Source organism: Trachemys scripta, chromosome 9 (genome assembly GCF_013100865.1).
Source record: "Trachemys scripta elegans isolate TJP31775 chromosome 9, CAS_Tse_1.0, whole genome shotgun sequence".
In the NCBI taxonomy this organism is placed as follows: domain Eukaryota; kingdom Metazoa; phylum Chordata; order Testudines; family Emydidae; genus Trachemys; species Trachemys scripta.
In genome coordinates this window covers 95,341,089-95,361,942 of record NC_048306.1, presented here as the reverse complement: position 1 = coordinate 95,361,942, position 20,854 = coordinate 95,341,089, and the positions used below count along the sequence as shown (strand labels likewise).

Genomic DNA, 20,854 nt, shown 5'->3' with positions numbered 1-20,854 from the left:
TTTTCCCAAGCAACTAGAGACTTTTGGCCACTCATCTTGAGACATTGTAACATCTACACTACAGAGCCTATTGTGGCATGGCCCCCTAGTGTAGACGCTGCATATGCAGCTAGGAGGAATTATTCTGCTGATATAGGCTAGGTCTACATTTAAAGCACTGCAGCTGTGCTACTGTAGCACTTCAGTGTAGACAATTACTAGAGTGAGGGGAGAGGTTCTGCCATCACTGTAGTAAGTCTACCTCCCCAAGAGGCAGTAGCTAGGTCAGTGGAATAATTCTTCTGTCAACCTAGCTCTATCTAGGCAGGGACTTAGGACAACTCAACTATGTTGCTCAGGAGTGTGGATTTTGCACACCTGAGTGATATAGCTGGGTCAATCTTGTTTTCTCGTGTAGACCAGCCCATAGTAACACCTCCCTGAACAACATTAGCTCTGTCAGCTTAGGGGATTCTGCAGCATTGCCATGTCACCTTGGAAGCATGACTGGTTACACACGCCTAGCCATCTTAGCTAAACCAGTAAGTTTTTGTAGCATAGACCCGAGATCTGAGAGAATGAGTGTTCAGCACTTTCTGAAAATTGCACTCCTTTAACATGTCTCAAGTTGGGCAGCCAGCCAAAAAGAAAGTCAGCCCCCATTTGTAAACACAAATAAATACCCTCAGAACACTTGGTGGGGGGAGGAGAGAGGGACCATTAACATGTATGGCAAGCATGCCACATGGCAAAACTGATTCCCACAATAACCAAAAACTGGAGTTTCCTTCACTTCCTGACCTCATGTGATCTTCAGCCTTCTTGCTACACAGCCTTCTTCCACAAGGCCCCTATGGATTCCATCATGCTTCCTCCCTTTCCTTCGCAGGAAGTCTTTATATAAAAAAAAAAAAAAAAAACACACACACACCACAAATACACCCCCAAATTTTCCATGGAGGCTTGAAGAAAATGCTAGTCCTCCCCTCAAGAAAGCATTAGATAGATAAAGCAAAGACACCAACCACATATTGTGGAAACAAGACAAGCTCTGCTATCTCCAACTTTTTGTGGCATTCCAATGTAACCTTGTTTAGATCATAAGACCACAAAGTCATTCAGGTCAGGGACCTTTTCTGCGAAGTGCCAATAACATGGAGCTCTAGAAATAATTGTGCACAAACACAGAACTGGCCTTAAGTATATGTGGTACAAGGCACTAGTCTCCTACACTTTTGTTGTTTCATAGTCGTTCACTGGCACAGCTATTTCTCTCTCCGTCTGGCACGGCCTGCAAGTGAAAAACTCATCACCTTGAACTATTTCCTGAACCATCAGATTGAAGCTTCACATACTGTGAAGACAACATTCTTTGCCTGCTTACAAATAACATTATGTCGCTTTATTTGAATGTAGCTTTGGCATTTAACATGCCTGATCTCTTAATAAAGCAAGATAAGTTATCTTAGGGAGAGGGTATTTAAGTTGCATTTGAGACATGCTGGCCTAGATGCTTTTGAACACCCATGAATTTGAGTGGCTAATCACATAAAATATGTATTTTCATACGTTTTTATGCTCTAGCTATACACACAAATATCCGTTTCCTTTCCCTACTTTTTTCCTCCTCCAGGGTGGGAGTTTATAGAGCCACATGCACAAATGCCATTTCAAGTGTTTCAATAGCCAAAAATACTACTGTAGTGTTCCTATTAAACAGGTCTTCAAAACCCATCAGTCACTGATCCTCACTAAAGACTGGAGACCAAGCCATGTTAAGCTGCAACCTGGTAGCCTATACTGAAGCAACATTGCAGACCTATCGGTAAATGAGGTTTTTTGGGGGGGAGGGGGGGGGGAAGAAGGTGTTACATTACAGGTCTGTGGCAGTGAGGTACAGCAAGGCGTTGCTTTAGCCATACACAGGGGTGGCTCTAGGCACCAGCAAAGCAAGCACATGCTTGGGGCAGCCCATTTGCAGGGGCGGCAGGGATCCAGCAAGGGAGCGGAGAACCAACCCTGGGAACTGTGGTTCCTTGGTTAGCTCCCTGCCTATAGAGCCAGCCCTGGAGCAGGGAAAGAACTGTTTCCCAGCATTCCCATGGCCACTACCAACAGGAAAGAGGGGGAGGGAGGGAGTGAGGAAGCTGAGACCTCATGCTACAGCCTGCTTTGAATGGTGAGCTGCACTATGAAGGGTAGGGATACCATATTTTAACATTCAAAAAATGGGACACTCCACGGGGAGGGAGGGTAGCCCCACCCTGCCACCATCCACTCCTTCCGACTGCCTCCGACAGAAACCCCAACCCATCCAACCCCCCTGATCACCCCCTCCCAGGACCCCTGCCCCAGCCCCCTATCTAAGCCCCACTGGTCCTTGTCCCCTGATCGCCCCCTCCCGGGACTCCACCCCCTATCTAAGCCTCCCTTCTCCTTGTCCCCAACTGCCCCCTGACAAACCCCTGGGACTCCCATGCCTATCCAACTGCTTCCTGTCCCCTGAGTGTCCCCCCAAACCCCTGACCTATCTACCCCCTTCTCCCTGCCCCTGACTGCCCCCCAAACCTCTGCCCCATCCAACCCCCCTGCTCCCTGTCCCTTGACTGCCCCCCTGCAACTCCCTACCCCTTCTCCAACCCCCTTACTGTGCTGCGCAGCGCCAGACACACTGCTGCATACATGCTGCCGTGCTCCCCTGCGGAGCCACAGCCCCCCCAGCACCTGCCTTCCAGATTTGAACACCTCAAAATTCAGGAGTGCTCAAGCTCAGTTTGGGCAGCTGTTACTTCATTTCTCCCAAATCAAATATACTGATCCACTGTAACTTGCTGTAGAAAATGTAGGATAAAATTGAGCAAGAAATGCTTCCCAGTGGTTATTAGGACTGGAATTGCTATTTTCAACAGCCATTGCTTTTTTTGTTTGTTTAAAAGGAAGACAGTGATATTGCATTGGCAAATTCCCCATAGAAAGAAAGAATGGAACAAAAGAATAATAAAGGCACCTCAACTTTTCCTCATTTATGGAGGACAGTCTTATAATATGGATCCAGATATCCTCCAATCACACAAGCTGAAAATTGTTCCACTTTACTGCAGTTCTGTAACCATATGGGAACCAATCCTGTCTGTGTTCTGTGCACATCTAAAATTCCTGCTGAATGACCTGCCCTGGGAGCGAGTTACCGGTGACCCAGGGCTGCGGCGGAAGGAGGGTGCAGGTGGGGGGGGGGAAGAAGAGCCCAGGGCTGGGGCGGCGCAGGTAGTGGGGGAGAGCCCAGGGTTTGGGCAGCTGGGGGGATGTGGCGAGGAGCCCAGGGCTGGGACGGGGGGGGCAGCTTTTTTTTTTTTGCTTGGGGTGGCAAAAAACCTAGAGCTGGCCCTGGCCTACATCGTATGCCTTGCATGTGAACTGAGTAAAGTATGGCCTAACATTTAAACATTAAGTGTTTTACTGTAAAACAAACAAAACAAAAAACCCCTCTCCCACAACTATGCTCGCACACAGAGCTGAGTTATAAAGAAAACTGACACGCTACTATAGTTTTGATAGTTGCTTTGTGTTGCCATATCCAATTGCTGTGCCACATTTGGAATTGTTCTTCAGAGAGTTCCGTTTCCAGAGCCATTTTAATATTTACCCACCCTCCATCTTTCTCAGCACTCAAGGCAGCCATAGAGAGTGTTTTTACAACACACTTCAATTTTAATTTTATTTATTTTTTAAAAGCATACAGAAAACATTAAGGAGCACTTCAGAGACCATAAGCAGGAAGCGTACCCCAGTCATGCTTCAAGACTAGTCTTTTTGCCATTCAACAGGGATATAGATTTAGTAGGCCTATTGTAAGGGGCATTAGGTAAATCACTTTTTAAATTAAACTGGTGCAGCTCTCTCATTTAGGCAAAGCCGAAAGAATGACTTTTTAAAAAACATGTTTTTATATTGTTAAAGTGAAGCTAAACTAGCACAGAGGCGGTGTAGACAGCCTTATTTTGGTTTAAGCCAGGCTTATTTTTGGTTTAGAGTGGTTTATTGACTGAAGCTAACTGATTTAAGCCACTCAAAATTAAATAATGTCAACACAAGGGTTTGTACTAATTTAACAAAAACACACCCCAAAAAACAAAAATACACAGTTTAAAAGCAAGCTCACCCATTTTGGCAAGACTTCAGCTTTAAGTATTTCTTCAACTTTAAGTTTTTTTTTTTAAACAGATTCCCCCCCCCCCAAGGGAACTGCTTGTATTTAAACTCAGATATTGCAGTGCTTCAGGTCTGGGACCTGAAGAAGAGCTGTGTAGCTCCAAAGCTGGTCTCTCTCACCACAGAAGTTGGTCCAGTAAAAGATATTACCTCACCCTCCCATGTCTGTAATATCCTGGAACAGACATGGCTACAACTACACTGCATACAATAATGTTAATTTGAAGATAAGATGGCAGGCTTGACAAGCTTCTACTAGGGAGAAAAGAAAAAAAGTTTTCATTTCTTCTCTTTTTGAGCCAGGATGTCAGTTAAAACAAGCATCTGCTCCTCAGAACAGAAACATATTTAGAGTTCCAGCTGCTAGCCCCTGACAGCAGGTTTCTCTGCAACCACATTCCTTCAAAGCTTTTTTTTTTAAATATATTAAAGAGCTAGGTAGAGGGACTTAGTATATACTAAAGTTTTGCCTTGTCTGCTTACAGACCAAAGCAGGCTGTCTGAGTGGAGACAGACCCTGTGGTGATTTCATGCGTACCAAAACAAAGCTAGGTGGTCTAGTTCTAGTTTTTAAACCCCTGCAAGCCTGGTCTATCACCTCCTGTTTACTTTGGAATAGGAACAGCTGAACAACTGCATAGCTCAGGAAGCTGCTGGCTGGTAAGCCAAACTGATGCAGAAGATGGTACAATTTTTTGGAAACGTTATTTCAAATATATACAGTGTAAAAAGACAAATGATTGCAGGAGAAGAGAGCAGTAGGGGAGTCAAGTTTGTCACTAGACAGAAAAGAAAAACTAAAAAGCCAAAAGCCAGCCACGTTTGTTACAACTTGACTAAATTGCGGATTTTTCCCTTCTACAGTGGAGATTGTCTGCCAGGTATTACCATAAAAATATAACTGGAATCTCAGAGCAAAACTCTTACGAATTAGCAATACAAGAATGGAAGAATTAAACATTCATATTTTTATTCCAATACTACTAGCATACAAAACTTTCAAAGACATTAGTACAATCTTGTGTACACTAGGAATCTGAATTTGTTTTCACTGCAGGGCTGTAGGGCAGGCAAGTTTTTTGTAAGTTTCTCATGGTAGCTAATACCAATTCAGTTTTGTTTATGCTAACAATAATGGGAATACTGGTGGTGATAAGTCACTGGCTGGCAACCACTTTGTCAATTAGACCTTACTGTAGCCCATGCAACTCCATCAGTGGAAGCAGTAATGGATAGGCACAGGGTGTAGACATTTGTTACCAGCATGCAGCTACACTAACAAAAAGTTAGTGACAGCAGAGCTTGTGTCTTGTTTCCGAATATGTGGTTAGTGTCTTTGCTTTATCTATCTAATGCTTTCTTGAGGGGAGGACTAGCATTTTCTTGACGCCTCCATGGAAAATTTGAGTGTATTTTTCTTTAATTAGTTACCTTTAAGTTTACTAGTGTAAAAGCCATGCATAGAGTCTTCCATATTAGACTGGACCTGAATTGCTAATGAAAGAGGAAAAAAAGATCCTCATCATAAAGAAAGTGTCCAGTTTTCCCTGCTTTATAGAGGTGTGTGTCACCTTTACAGAAAGACATACACACACTTCAAATTTTCATAGTAAATAAGTCAGTGTGAGCGATCAAGACAGCACTGTCACAAACAGGAATCCATTCAACAAGGTAGAATGTCATTGCACATAAAAGGTGATCAGTTTCCCAGCAGGAAAAATATTTAAAGCAGGATTACGCAGTCAAATATCTATTCAGAGGACCACATTCAACCTTAAAATAAGCAGATACCACTAAAGTTGGAGTTGCGACAAGCCTTTTTATCTTAGAGATAAATGTAGTTCTGTGTTCAAAGAAATTGAAACAAAGGAGTTATGCCACATCTTAATACAAGTGGGACCTGGCTGAAGCTAATGGGGCAGGCTCTCTTCTCCTTGACCCTGCATCAGTATGAAATTTGGTTCAGTGATCAAAAATACATATTTGGGGGAAGGGTAGAAGCAAAATTCAGCATTTGTATTCGAAGTGAAAAAGAAGCGGCATATTTTCAGTTAAGTCCCCTTGCCCACTTTTGTGCTAGTTACTGATGTGAAGTTTTGGAAGGATTTTTTGCCCTTCAAAGTAGATGCGACCACACTCCCACTGTCCTTTCTAGTTATTTTGGGAGACATAAGGGATTCATTTTATTTGTTTATTTTTAAACAAAAACCAAAAAAGGGCAAAACACTAAAAAAAGGCAACTTTCAAATTTCAGAGGCCGGGTTTTGGTCCTCGAGAGGATGACCGCATCACTTTACAATCTTTGCAGAAATTATGTACAAAATATTTGTGGTTTTAAAGAATTTGCTAGTCATGAGGCAAGTACTGTTATCTCCATTTTACAGATAGAGGTATAAACTGACACATCTGGATTACACTGGGGCCTGATTCTCTTTTGCGCTGCTCCGAATGTAGTCATTTACATCTGGGCACAGTGGATTCCAGATACCACTATTAGTGTGGAACCTTATTGCACACACAAGGGGATCAGTTTGCATGAAGGATTCAGATTTGAGAGTATTTCACAACTACTTCCCACAGGTAGGAGTGACTAAACATTGCGGTAAAGAATCAAGCCCAAAGCCCACAGGGAGCTGGGAATAAAAACAAGGTTCCTATCATTCTACTGCAAAACATGCCCATCTGCACTAGCAAGCTTCAGAGCAGCTATGAAGTTCCCTAACAGGAAAGGCCACCACGCCCACACCCCAACACTTGAGCAAGGCTGGCGGCAGCCACATAATTGAGGATGTCCTTAATGATCTAAACATGTGTTTTTGTCCCTAACCTGATTTGTTAGGCACATTATTCCCATAAATCTAAGCGATTTCTATTCCAGTCCATGGGCCATAGATCTGTAAACCGTAAGACCAAGCATTCACTTTTTTATTTAAAAGTTAACCATAGACCTTTTCCAGGCTAAAACACCAACCCAGAGAGGAGGCTTCCAGGAATTTAAGAATTTAATATGCATGCAGCTGAATTACAGAGATTGGTTTAGCTAACTTTCAATGTAATCTTGTTTTCTTTAACTTTTTTGCTGCGTAGTCCGATAGATTTATGTACATAAATCCACCAGCTTTATTAATCCATTTCAAGAGCCCTTTTGGAAGACACTGCAGGAGCTAAAATTAATACCACTTAAAGCTTACGAACACCAGGAGAAAAACAAAACAAACAACCCTAAACATGGAATAACCTGATTTTGTTTCGAGAAGGATCTTTAAACTGGCCATATCTATAATAGTGCTAGACATTGCTAGAAAATAGTTCATGGTGCTAACCACTATGCATGGCACTAGTACTAACTTCTAGTCTCAAATCCTTGTGTGTGTGTGTGTGTGTGTGTGTGTGTGTGTGTGTGTGTGTGTGTACACACACACTAAACCCTTCCTCCATCCAGCACCTTGTCACCTGCTTTGGTTCAGCACCTGAACCAGAATTGATCTACACATGGGCCCCCCCTCACCCTACCCGGCTCTGGGTCAGCAATTCAAAGACGTGAGTCTGGGGAGGGTTGGGGGCAAGCTTGTTTGTCTTTGTAGTTAGTTATCCTTTGTGGGGAATGATCTCACGGTCCTGCACAGAGCAACATTCTGGTGCACGGCACCAAGCTACCTGAGATCTCATGTGGAGAGGCAGCAACTTAGGAGGAGTCTCTGCTGTTAGCACAGGTGCCACATCCTTAGGAGTTGCTTTATTTTCTAGATTAGAATGCAAATACAGACAGTTTATTTCATTACATAGCTATGTTTGCTCCTGAATTTGATCAGTTAGCTGGGTGCCACCAATGCAGGACAGTACACAGTCATAAACCAGACCTGAACAGAGTAGAATACAGGCACAGTGATCTGCAGGAGATTGAGCAATGAGAACCCAGAGAGTTTCTCTGAGAGCTGGCAAACAACTACCTGGAGGTGTACTGGAAAAATGGGCAAGTTTTTCTCTAGAGACATAAGGAGATGACCAAAACAAACAGGTTGTTGGTTGACTTGGTTTTTAAATAGTTATAGAAGGTCAGAGTGGAAATTTTAAATAGATCAAATGTTAATCAAAAAAATTCAACTGAAAAGAATTAACATAATATTTAATTAGGTAGTGTTGATCCCCACTAAGTTTTAATCTAACCCTGAAAACTAAAAGAGCTCCTGGCTCTGGAACTTCTTAGGGCATGTCAGACCCAATTTCTGATGGTTACATCAAGCAACATACGCCAGAGTTACAGGCAGATGTGTCTGGTGGCGTGGATTCACTCCTGGCAGAGACTGTAAAGGAAGTGCACACATAGGCTGTTCCTTTGGAACACAAAACTTCCAGGAAGCTGGCATGAGACTCAAATTGCTACAGCTGAAACTCTACAGTCCAGCTAGGTAGATGGCCAGCAGGGCCTTCTGATCTTTATCTTATGTTATATTTTAGATTGGGTTGGTTAACTCTTAATTCTGTCTAGCTAAGCACATTAGACTACGCTCTTGTTCTCATTCCTCTCAAATTCCTTCCTAATGTTTATTACATCTACTTGCTGTATCTTCAGTTCTTTCTGGAAGGATTGTACAAAGCCTAACTGTCCTAACTTAATCCTTCAGCACAGTCATATTATTTACTACAGAGTGACCACAAAATTAGGACTTCACTGCAGGCTCAGACAGAAGGTACCACCCACAGAGAAAAGGTTAATTCTACCCAGATATCTGCAGTAGTCACAAGAAGACACCACACATATAAATAATTTTCCTCCCATCATTTCCTCTTTCATTTGGCCTGACGCTAAGCACTCCACTTTAAGATGTGCCCTATATTAAGTGGTCACCCACAAGCAGACCAGTATGTGATGGCTCACTACAAACAAATAATGCACCAAATCACTCTTGGAGATCCTTGGACAAAAGGAGCTATAAGTGTTTTTACAAATCCTTATCATGAAGCCTAACACTCCATGAGGCACACTGTATTTTATAGGTCGCTCCTGGGACAGACTGACAATATCGTGAGCAAAGCTTATGGAACGGAGATAACCTAAATTCAATATAGTTTAATACCTTTGGGGTACACTATTAAAAATGCAGCTGTGTAGGTACCTTCTCTGGTAGGAAGGGGATGCTAATGTACTTCTTTTATCAGTCCTTTGAAGCCACACCCCTGGAGAGAGATGCATATACACTAGTTCAGACTGAATTTTTCAAGGACCAAAGACGAAAAGGATTTTTGTGTTAATAGCCTGGTTTTAATTAAGCTCATGGCCTTCTTCCTGATCCAACAGATAGGACCCCTGGTCCACAGGGCACCTCAAACCTTCGGATAGGTTGGAAAGACTGGGCCTCCTGAGGCCTCACAAAATGGCTGCTTGCTCTGAGCTGATGCAGTGATGAACTTGTAATCACAAGGAAACCCCTAGAGTAGTGGCGGACGGCCTGCTGCTGCCAGAATCCACCTTAGGGTGAACTCTGGTGAGCTTATTAGCATGCGTCTAGGTTCTTTCATTGATTTTAAAGTGTTTTCTCTGTTATGCTTTTACCTTAAGCAAAAAGTAGGCTTGCATAGAAAAAACTGTGTGGTACTTTTAACATTGACAATCACTCTGTTACCAGTCTCTGAAGAGAAAGCAAGAGCATGTGCTTGGGTAGCCTGTCTCAGCTGGAAATAACATAGTGAAGGCAGGGAATTGTGTAGCCTGGAAATACTCTAGTCAGAAGGGAGTAAGATGCTTATTCCCCACTGAGGTGGAAGTGTGGGTGCAGTTGCCTTGAACTGTGACATATATAATGGAAGCACACGTGGGCTTGTAGCAGCATGAATTGCGTAAGTGCAAACAGCAGTAGAGGCAGAAGGAAAAGCACAGAGAAAAAAAACCTCAGTAGTTTTTTGGGAAAGGAATAGCGAAGAGAGGGGGAAAATGAATTATAAACAGCTAGGGAAAAAAAATCCAAAAGTCCGCTGGTTGAGCTGTGCACGGAAAGACAGCTCAACACGGAAGACCGGACCATTACATATGTGCCTCTATCAGCCATGGAAGTTATTTGCATAGAAATTACTACTAATCTGTATTTAGCTCTTATACTAGCCCTGTGTCCTTCCTAGAAAGGGGTTATACTGCCTATGTCATCTCATCTCTCTCTTCCTGCACTTTTATATATGCTTCTCTGCTGCCTACCTCCCTTCACCTATTACATAGATTTAAAAATTTTATTGAAGTTAATGTTTAAAATCAAATTTACACCAGTTAAGAAGGAAGGTACTGTACATCTGGGGTCAGCCTTAAGTTATTGAAGGTTACAAGTGTTGTTTACAAGGTTCACATATTACATAACCAGCATAGACCCAGATTGGGGTGCGGAAGTTTTTAAGATTGATTGCCTGATCATATCTACTCACTGTCCGTGCTATCTCACTTCCTTCACCCCATACATGTTTCTCACACTGGAGGCTGGTACCTACAGGGCATAATCATAGTCAATTTTGTTTTCCTCCTATGTAGCAGCTAGGCTGGGTCCCCATTTCCAGCTGTTTCTACAAGACCCTGGGCTCTTTACTGCAGTGAAGTGCCCAGACATTTGCAAAGGCAGCTGGTATCAAGGAGAGCCAACAGCATGTGACCAGCCAAATCTCTACAGAGCAGCAGAAGCCTGTTGGCCCATTTAGTTTGGCAATTCCTCAGACTTCTTTGCTTCTCATGTAAATGACATTCAGACAACTACAAAGGCTCAAACAAGGCCCTTCACACCACTTGAATCCCCTATAGAATGTACAGGTTGAGTAGCTGTGCAGAGGGAGGCTCCACATCTAATGTCGCTATGCTTATCTCACATAGGCCAGAATGGAGAGGGCTCCACGGGGCAGGTGTCACAGGTTTTGTGACCTAGTGGACCGGACCTACCTCACAAGGGGTAAGGAGGAGTTGCAGACGGTATTCCAGCCTATAAAGTGGAATAGCAGCTTTGCAGGGGCTTTCTTGAAGCCTATCTGCAAGTTGGATGGGGTGCATTCCCTTAATACACCCTCCATTTGCTGCAAAATTCCCCATTTCACCCAGTCCTTTCTGCAAAACAGGTAGACATAATATTAAAAACAAAAAGGTCACTCCTCTACTTCTAGGGAGTACTGAGATACTAGGAACAAAAACAGAACAGGCCCAGGACAGAGCAGCCAAGACAGCAAAGTGTCCGCTGCTTGAGGCTGAGGAAATGGAATCTCAAGGCATCATCCTGCAATTCCTGTTTTGGCCCTCTCAGAGTCTCCAGCTTGCCATAGTATCCCCATTTTTTCTAATAAGCAGCGAGCAGTTTCTTGCTTGGTGGTACCCTATAAAGCAGTTGGTTGTACAGTATGTTTTAAGCTCAATTCAGGAAATTCAACTAATTACAAAGAGGCCCTTAGAGCTTTCCTAACACAACAAGGCAAGGCGAGTCAAACCCACACACACTATTTTTATACACATACACAAATAATGGGAGACTTCGTGATCTTCACTAATCCAGTGAAATAGCTTGTAACTGTATAAATTAAGAACCTCCTAGACTTCCTTCTGCATCGTGCTTATTCTGTCACAGCATTTAGATTCCCATTACTAGATTAGATATCTGCTAAGTGGAGTGATACTGAAGGAGAAAGAAAGACCGTATTTTTGTGGCTACATGCATTAGTTAGAGACAGATTGTGAGCTCTCTGGAGTAAGAGCTACGGCTTCCTTCAGGTTCGTATGGAGCTGAACAAACTGGCAGTTCTGAATCCAAGTCAGACAGATAATACAGTTAAGCTACATAATGGGTTGATACTGGCACCTTTTTAGGATGGGGGAGGGGAATCACTATGGGAAGGTTTAGTGAAAGAAATATATTAAAGAAAGGATTTGAATGGAAAAGGGAAGTTGGCAGAGAAGCAGCAGGGAAGTGAGTACTAAATATAAGCCGCAGGGGAGAAAGGGACAAGGATGAGAGAACAGAGAATACAGAATGGGGGAAGGGAAAGTCATAAGGGGAAGAGGATTAAATGAGAACAGATGCGCATTATGAGAGAGTCAGGTTGGCAAATTAAATTTAACATCAAACAATGATGTATTCATGTATATATAATTTAGTCGAGACCAAGTGACAAGTCTTAACGCTAAGGCAGCTATACAGACATTGGGAAGTTCGTCACTCCCATATGAATCAGTAATCTGATGAAAAATTCATTTCTGTATATTCCCTTAGTCTAGTTTGTAGAAGTATAAATACTGCACCCACCATTATAATATATAGGCACCAGTGCAGGAGTCTAGTAAAAACATTATCCGATGAGGACAGCAATTTTTACCTTGGAAAAAATCTTCCCTTGATTAACTGGGGGATAATTGGCAGTTCTTTAGCAAAGAAGAGGAATAATGCAGGTAACAAGGAACCTTACATTTTTTAAGATAATTTATGGTAGTTTTCACAAGATGTTGCACAGGTGAGGCTATCTGGGAACAGAAGTGTACTGAACAGAACATGTGGGGAAACAGTGTTTTCAGACTGAAGTCTCAAATAGACTAGTATCAGAGGGGTAGCCATGTTAGTCTGAATCTGTAAAAAGCAACAGAGGGTCCTGTGGCACCTTAGAGACTCAGAAATTTAGCTTAGATGAGCTTCAGTTCATCTGCAAATTTGACACCATCAGATCAGGATTAAACAAAGACTGTGAATGGCTATCCAACTACAGAAACAGTTTCTCCTCCCTTGGTGTTCACACCTCAACTGCTAGCAGAGCACCTCACCCTCCCTGATTGAACTAACCTCGTTATCTCCACACTGATATATACCTGCCTCTGGAGATTTCCATTACTTGCATCTGAAGAAGTGAGGTTCTGACCCACGAAAGCTTATGCTCCCAGTACTTCTGTTAGTCTCAAAGGTGCCACAGGACCCTCAAATAGACTAAGCATCTTAAAAAATTAAGGCAGTGCACTAGTTTGATTTAGATCTCTTCTGCCATATCCCAGGCATCCCTGGGAAAGTTAAAGATGCCACTAGTGAGGGACATCTCCCTCTACAACAGCCTCAGCAAAATAGGACCCAGTGGTAAAGATGGCGGGGGCTACGCTGAGCACAGAGTGACTGATTGGACTTGGAAGGTGGCCCACACATCCCTGAATGTTTTCAAGAGCATGTTTTAGCATCTCTGGCAATTTCACAAGAACAATCATGTTTTGTCCCAGTTTTTGTAAAGAAGTCAGTATCTGAAGGACCCACTAGCCAGCCAAGCTGGACCTGGCAAAGTTGACAGACAGGACTAGCATACATACTCCACAACACACTCAAATATTATGCCGCACAATAGGTCTAAAAAAAATATAGATACGATGGGAAGCCTGAGGTGATGCTGGTAAGAGGGAAGTGCGTCTCAAAATCTGCCTTTTCTAGAACATTCCCCACGTGAGGAAAAGTGTCCTCGGGCTGTTAGGTCAATCTGCAGCACTGGAATCCTCTAGGAAAGCAGTTCCCACAGTGAGTTCAACCCCAAATGGGGTCACTTCCTCAGCAGATGGGGTTGTGGCAATCCCGAATATGGAAGATGCCATTTTACCAATGGTGATCTTCATGTAGCGTGACCTCACATGCACCATAGGCATGCAAGGTCATGCTGTGCAAAGGAAGCCATTTTGTAAAGTAAAATAGCATCCTCCATGTGGCGTGGGATCACAGGAAGCAATACATCTGAAAATGGGGTCATGCAAGGGCAAGGTTTGGGAACCGCTGTTTTAGGATTCTTCCACTGCTATTTGGGCACTCACTTCCATCTGCAAGCAACCAGAAAATTACACCCCCATCCTATCAAACACAGATGTGGCCACAGTGATCTATGTCCTCATGTGAGCACTGGACTTTGTTATAGTAACTCAGAGCAAAGCCACACAAGTGGTACAAGATGCAGCAGCCCATTTGCTTAGCGAACACATCTCCAACACCCAATCTATATTTTCTGCACTGACTCCCCATTGAATACAGAGTTCAGTTCAAGGTGTCTCATTCAAGAGTCCTCCATGGGATTACTCAGCTACTGGAAAGACACTACAATTATGCAGGCCATAGATAGTAAGATACTCAGGGTATGTCTTCACTAGCAACATTAAAGCACTTTAATGTGGCTATGTAGTCGCGGCTCCCCCAGTGCTGTGTTAAAAAAGACACCCCAACGAGATGGCTCCCAGCGCTGGTGCTCTGACTACACTGCCATTTTACAGCGCTGAAACTTGCACCCCCTGAGCGAGAAAGTTGCAGGGCTGTAAAGTGGCAGTGTACACAAGGCCTCAGGGATACCAAAGCCTTGCTACACTTAAAAAGAACAGGAGTACTTGTGGCACCTTAGAGACTAACAAATTTATTAGAGCATAAGCTTTCATGGACTACAGCCCACTTCCTCAATATATGTTCCATTCTATATGCATCCGAAGAAGTGGGCTGTAGTCCACGAAAGCTTATGCTCTAATAAATTTGTTAGTCTCTAAGGTGCCACAAGTACTCCTGTTCTTTTTGCGGATACAGACTAACACGGCTGCTACTCTGAAACTTGCTACACTTACTTTTTCTTTGGCGCTCCAGTGCATCAGTTCCACCTGCATTACCATCAATGGAAAAAGCTCAATGTTGTCAAAAACATCCAGTTTGATACGTGTTAGATGAGGCCCTCAATTAGGATTAGTATTTAGATTGCAAGTTCTTTAGGGCATGGATCTCACTTGTTTTCATATGTAAAGAACTTAACTTGTTTTGGTTGCTGTAGAAACAAACAATAGATGCAGTAGCCCAGTGTTTACAGTATTTCAGACACTAGAATTCAGGAATTTCCACATATTCCTCCCCAGCCTTTGGGTAATTACTGTTCTGATTTTTTTCCAGTAGTCATTAGTCCAGTTTGGCCAGGCTCAGGTAGTGTGTCCTGACTACCACAGTGGGCAGCATTTGGCACCAAACATCTTGCTTCTAACAAACATTTCTACAGCAAGTTAAGACAGCACAGTTAAGTCACATCTCTGTTCCACTAGAAGAGGCTCCAAGTTAGATTTTCTACCTTAATAAGCAGTGGGTACAGCCACTGAAAACGTTATGGGTGCAGCGGTTTATTTATTTTTGTTCACTTGTCTAGCCACCATCATTGTTGTCTTCAACAGGGTCTTTGTAATTAATATTTAATAGCAGAAACACCTCCAAACTTCACACTGAAGTCAGTCCAGCCATGCAGCAAACTTGTCTCCAGCCACACACCAGTGACGAACTTGTGAAATTTTTCTGTGCTCGCTGCATCAGGTGTGAACCCATGCTACCCATCCTGTCACATCAGCGAGGTTTTAGCTGCCTTTTGTTCCCATTTATGCACTAGCATTTCTATGCAAATTTTTTTAAAAAAACCAACAGGAGTGAATAATTTTGAATTTTAGAAGTTTGCACCTTCGTATTCTAGGATGACCCTTTCCAACTGCAAAGAGAAAAACAAAAAGATTGGTGGGGGTGGGAGAGTGGAGAAAAACAAAACATTAGAGATGATAGGATAGAAGAAACTCCCCACCCCACCCCCAGTAATTGCAATGGATTTGGGCACTTACACACACTGCTGCTATGAGGGACTACATCATCTGACATTGCAGGAGGGATAGCTCAGTGGTTTGAGCATTGGCCTACTAAATCCAGGGTTGTGAGTTCAATCACTAAGGAAACCACTTCGGGATCTGGGGCAAAATCAGATCAGGCAAATACTTGGTCCTGCTAGTGAAGGCAGGGGGCTAGTCTCGATGACCTTTCAGGGTGTCTTCCAGCTCTGCTGAGATTTAAGAGAGAGAGTGTGAGTGCACATGCTCTCTCTTGGTGTGTGTGTGTGTGTGTATCTAGGGGGTACTGTAGTCACAAAACTAAATGTTCCTGCACATGGGAAAAGCTCACTGGTCCCAATCCTCCACTGCGGTGTGTGGCTAACTCAGAATAGTGGCTTTTTACAACCACTTTGCACAGGTGTAAATCAACTCCATGAAATGCAACCCTGTAGAGAATCAGGCCTGGGGAGTTTAAATTGACAGGTTTCCTTGTAATCATATGGTTAGTGGGCTAGGAAACTAAACTCGGCTTTCCATCCCCCTGGGATGGGCAAGAGGTTAGACTCTCCAAAAACTCCTATGTCTCACAGCCTGCCTGCACTCCTTTCACTGCAGTCCCAAGAACAAAGCAAGGCCTTCCACAGCTTCTTAGGGCCCCCCCTTTTCTTTCACAGAAGCCCTGCTCTCACTCGACCCCTGCCAGCCATTTCAGTCAGGATTTCACTGAGCAGAGGGGAAAACTGTATGAAATAACATTGACGGGTTCAAATCCCCAAGGAATTGTAAGCAGCCTTCCCGCAGTCCCAACCCACAAAGACCCAACGCAGATTAGGATTTAAGAAAGATACTCCACAACTTCCACCATTTTCTAGTGGCCCAGACCAAACAGGGCTGCAGGAATGCAAAACTAGCAGCAAACTATGCTGCCCCACCACACTTTGATCCACATCCCCCAAACCGTGACACAAATTCCCCCCACCCCTAATCTGAAACCATTAACTCCAAGCCTTGTCCAGCGCTTCTGAACAAGTTTAAAAACAACAACAACAAAAAATCTAGAGATCATATGAAGAGGAACCACCTAAGTTCCTGTCCTTGCAACTCTAGCTAGAGCGGCTGCTGAGTTTCATTCAGCCTCGTCTGCCCCACCCTACTGGGAAAATCCTACACAATTTGAAAGAGTATCGCTGCTCTAGAATTATATGGGATGGCGGGGAAACCCCTCTAGAAAACAGATCACTCTATTAAGTTCTACAGGCTTTTATAGTAGCCACGTTTGTTTCATCCATGGGAGGGTCAGCGCACTTTGCAATGAAGGTAGCAAAGCACCCACTGATGTGGTGGCCAAAGCTGCTGATGTGTGTAGAGACTAGTGCGGCGCGTTGCAAATTGCAACCACGTGGCCAGCCAGCTACAGTGTCGGGGGGGGGGGAGAGAGAAACAAAGGAGGTTACTGTGGGAACGCCCTCCCTCTCAGCTACGGAACAGAAATATTCACAACACACAATGGAAACCTGTATTCAGATTGAAAATAAGGTGTCCATCCACATGCAATGACAACAAATTTCCTTAGCTTTATTCCAGTGTCACTTTAATGCTTTACTTTGATCTCCAATTGAGAGGCAGGGTTCTTTTGTCCACCCCTCTAAGCGGGGAAAAGACACGTTTCTAAAGTTTCAAGGAATACAACAGTCTCTGTGTAGGAGAGTCTCTCTCGCAGTCAAACTGTTGCTGTTTACTAGGAAGATTTCAGCAGTGCTCAGAGGGGAGGTTATATTTTGAAATACACCTAGCAGCAAAGAAACTCTCTGAGCCGGAATTGCTTGTTTTACTGGGTCGACATAGGAACAGCCGCTGAAGTTTGGAACAGCAGAAATAATCAGAAGAGCTAGGAGGCTGAGAAGGATTATGGGGTGGTAGTGGGAGGAAGCAAAGGATTTTCCTATTCTACCGCCACTTTGAATGGCTTGTTTCACTACCAAGCGACAAGCTGTCCCTCCGTGGAAGAAAAAAAAAAAACTCCACAAGGGGCCATAGAAAGTTTTTTTTGTTTTAGAAGGAGGTTTAGATGATCACCAATGAAGAGAAATATCTCAGTCTGATCAGCTAACTTCTAGTACATTACATCTCTACTTTAGAAGTCTATACCAAATAAAGTTCGAATAGATTCACTCTACCCTGAACCCAGTAATTCGAGTGGAACGCGTGGATTCAAATGTGGAAAGAGCACGCTTGGTTTTTTTAAAACCCAGATAACCACTGCGAAATTAAGAATAGGAAGAGTTTTAAAAGGAAACACTTTGAACACGCAAGCTGTAGAACTGTTTGACTCCTAACATAAGCCTAAAAGAGAGCAAAACCACCGTCGTTTCCCCCCCAAAAAGTAAGAGTTTGAAGTATGCGTTCAAGTTAGTTTGAAATACTTGTTTTCCATGAAACAACGTTTTAAAACAGTGCTCGCTTTAAACAAAGGCGGAATGTTTTCTAGCCGGTCTTTTTAAAAATAAAATGACGTTCATAAACCAAGCAAACTTTATAGAGAGAGAGAAAGACACTTACCCAACACAGAGTCAGCTGCCTTCAATCAGCAAAGCTGGGTATTAGCTTCCCCCCTCTCCCTTCCCGATCAAATAGAAACAAAACCGAAGAACAAAACCCCATGCTCCCTACCCTCTTAACCATCCACAGCCAGTCTGGCTCATGCATTTCACACAGGGATCCAGCATATAGGATCAGTGAGGTCATTAGCCAATCAGCTTGCTCCAGGACGCAAGCCGCAGGAATTTAGATGACAGTATCTCTTTCTTCAAGTATCAGGGGGTAGCCGTGTTAGTCTGTATCTACAAAAACAACAAGGAGTCTGGTGGCACCTTAAAAACTAACAGATTTATTTGGGCATAAGCTTTTGTGAGTAAAAACCTCACTTCTTCGGATGCATAGAGTGAAAGTTACAGATGCAGGCATTATATACTGACACATGGAGAGCAGGGAGTTACTTCGCAAATGGAGAACTAGTGTTGACAGGGTCAATTCGATCAGGGTGGATGTAGTCCACTCCCAATAATAGATGAGGAGGTGTCAATTCCAGGAGAGGAAAAGCTGCTTCTGTAATGAGCCAGCCACTCCCAGTTCCTATTCAAGCCCAGATTAATGGTGTTGAATTTGCAAATGAATTTTAGTTCTGCTGTTTCTCTTTGAAGTCTGTTTCTGAAGTTTTTTTGTTCAATGATAGTTTGACTTTTAAATCTGTAATAGAATGACCAGGGAGATTGAAGTGTTCACTTACTGGCTTATGTATGTTACCATTCCTGATGTCCGATTTGTGTCCATTTATTCTTTTGCGGAGGGACTGTCCGGTTTGGCCAATGTACATGGCAGAGGGGCATTGCTGGCACATGATGGCATATATAACATTAGTGGATATGCAGGTGAATGAGCCCTTGAAGGTGTGGCTGATGTGGTTGGATCCTCTGATGCTGTTGCCAGAGTAGATATGGGGACAGAGTAGGCAATGAGGTTTGCTACAGGGATAGGTTCCTGGGTTGGTGTTTCTGTGGTGTGTAGTTGCTGGTGAGTATTTGCTTCAGGTTAGAGGGTTGTCTGTAAGCGAGAACTGGCCTGCCTCCCTGTATGTGGGGCCAGTAGTGTCACAAAGCTCAGCCACTAGGCTTGCTGTGGCCTCATCAGGGATACTGTTCCTGACAGTTTGTAGTCCGTCCTCATGTGGAATATTGGTATAAAGTGCTTCTACCTCCATGGTGGCCAGGATGGTGTTTTCAGGAAGACCATCAATGCATTGTAGTTTCCTCAGGAAGTCGGTGGTGTCTCGAAGATAGCTGGGAGTGCTGGTAGCATAGGGTCTGAGGAGAGAGTCCAAATAGCCAGATAATCCTGCTGTAAGAGTGCCAATGCCTGAGATGATGGGGTGTCCCGGGTTTCCGGGTTTATGGATCTTGGGTAGCAGATAGAATACCCCTGATCGGGGTTCTGGGGGTGTGTCCATGTAGATTTGTTCCCGTACTGTAGCTGGGAATTTCTTGAGCAGATGCTTTGTGACTTTGTCCTCACCCACAACCACTTCAGATTTGGGGACAACTTATACCTTCAAGTCAGTGGCACTGCTATGGGTACCCGCATGGCCCCACAGTATGCCAACATTTTTATGGCTGACTTAGAACAACGCTTCCTCAGCTCTTGTCCCCTAGTGTCCCTCCTCTACTTGCACTACATTGATGACATCTTCATCATATGGATCCACGGAAAGGAGACCCTTGAAGAATTCCACCTGGACTTCAACAATTTCCACCCCACCATCAACCTCAGCCTGGACCAGTCCACACAAGAGATCCACTTCCTGGACACTACAGTACAAATAAGTGATGGTCACATAAACACCACCCTATACCGGAAACCTACTGACCACTATACGTACCTACATGCCTCCAGCTTCCATCCAAGACACATCACACTATCCATTGTCTACAGCCAAGCTCTAAGATACAACCGAATTTGCTCCAACCCCTCAGACAGAGACAAACACCTACAAGATCTTCATCAAGCATTCGTAAAATTACAATACCCACCTGGGGAAGTGAGGAAACAGATTGACAGAGCAAGGCGGGTACCCAGAAATCACCTACTACAGGACAGGCCCAACAAGGACAATAACAGAACACCACTGGCCATCACATACAGCCCCCAGCTAAAACCTCTCCAGCGCATTATCCACGATCTACAACCTATCCTAGAAAATGATCCCTCACTCTCACAGACCTTTGGAGGCAGGCCAGTCCTCGCTTACAGACAACCCCCAACCTGAAGCAAATACTCACCAGCAACTACACACCACACCACAGAAACACCAACCCAGGAACCTATCCCTGTAGCAAACCTCATTGCCTACTCTGTCCCCATATCTACTCTGGCAACAGCATCAGAGGACCCAACCACATCAGCCATACCATCAAGGGCTCATTCACCTGCATATCCACTAATGTTATATATGCCATCATGTGCCAGCAATGCCCCTCTGCCATGTACATTGGCCAAACCGGACAGTCCCTCCGCAAAAGAATAAATGGACAC

At 43.8% G+C, this 20,854-nt stretch overlaps 2 protein-coding genes across 2 annotated transcripts in view; one reads left to right on the top strand and one right to left on the bottom strand.

Annotated features, from left to right (window-relative positions):
• The window catches only part of B3GNT5 (UDP-GlcNAc:betaGal beta-1,3-N-acetylglucosaminyltransferase 5), a 39,100-nt gene extending 20,633 nt beyond the window's left edge, over positions 1 to 18,467 (bottom strand). The window contains exon 1 of the mRNA XM_034781246.1: positions 18,329 to 18,467. The gene's annotated coding sequence lies outside the window, so the exon portion shown is untranslated. The remainder of the gene's footprint in view (positions 1 to 18,328) is intronic.
• MCF2L2 (MCF.2 cell line derived transforming sequence-like 2) overlaps positions 1 to 20,854 on the top strand; it is a 306,850-nt gene that overhangs the window by 178,392 nt on the left and 107,604 nt on the right. The gene's annotated exons all lie outside the window — the stretch shown is intronic.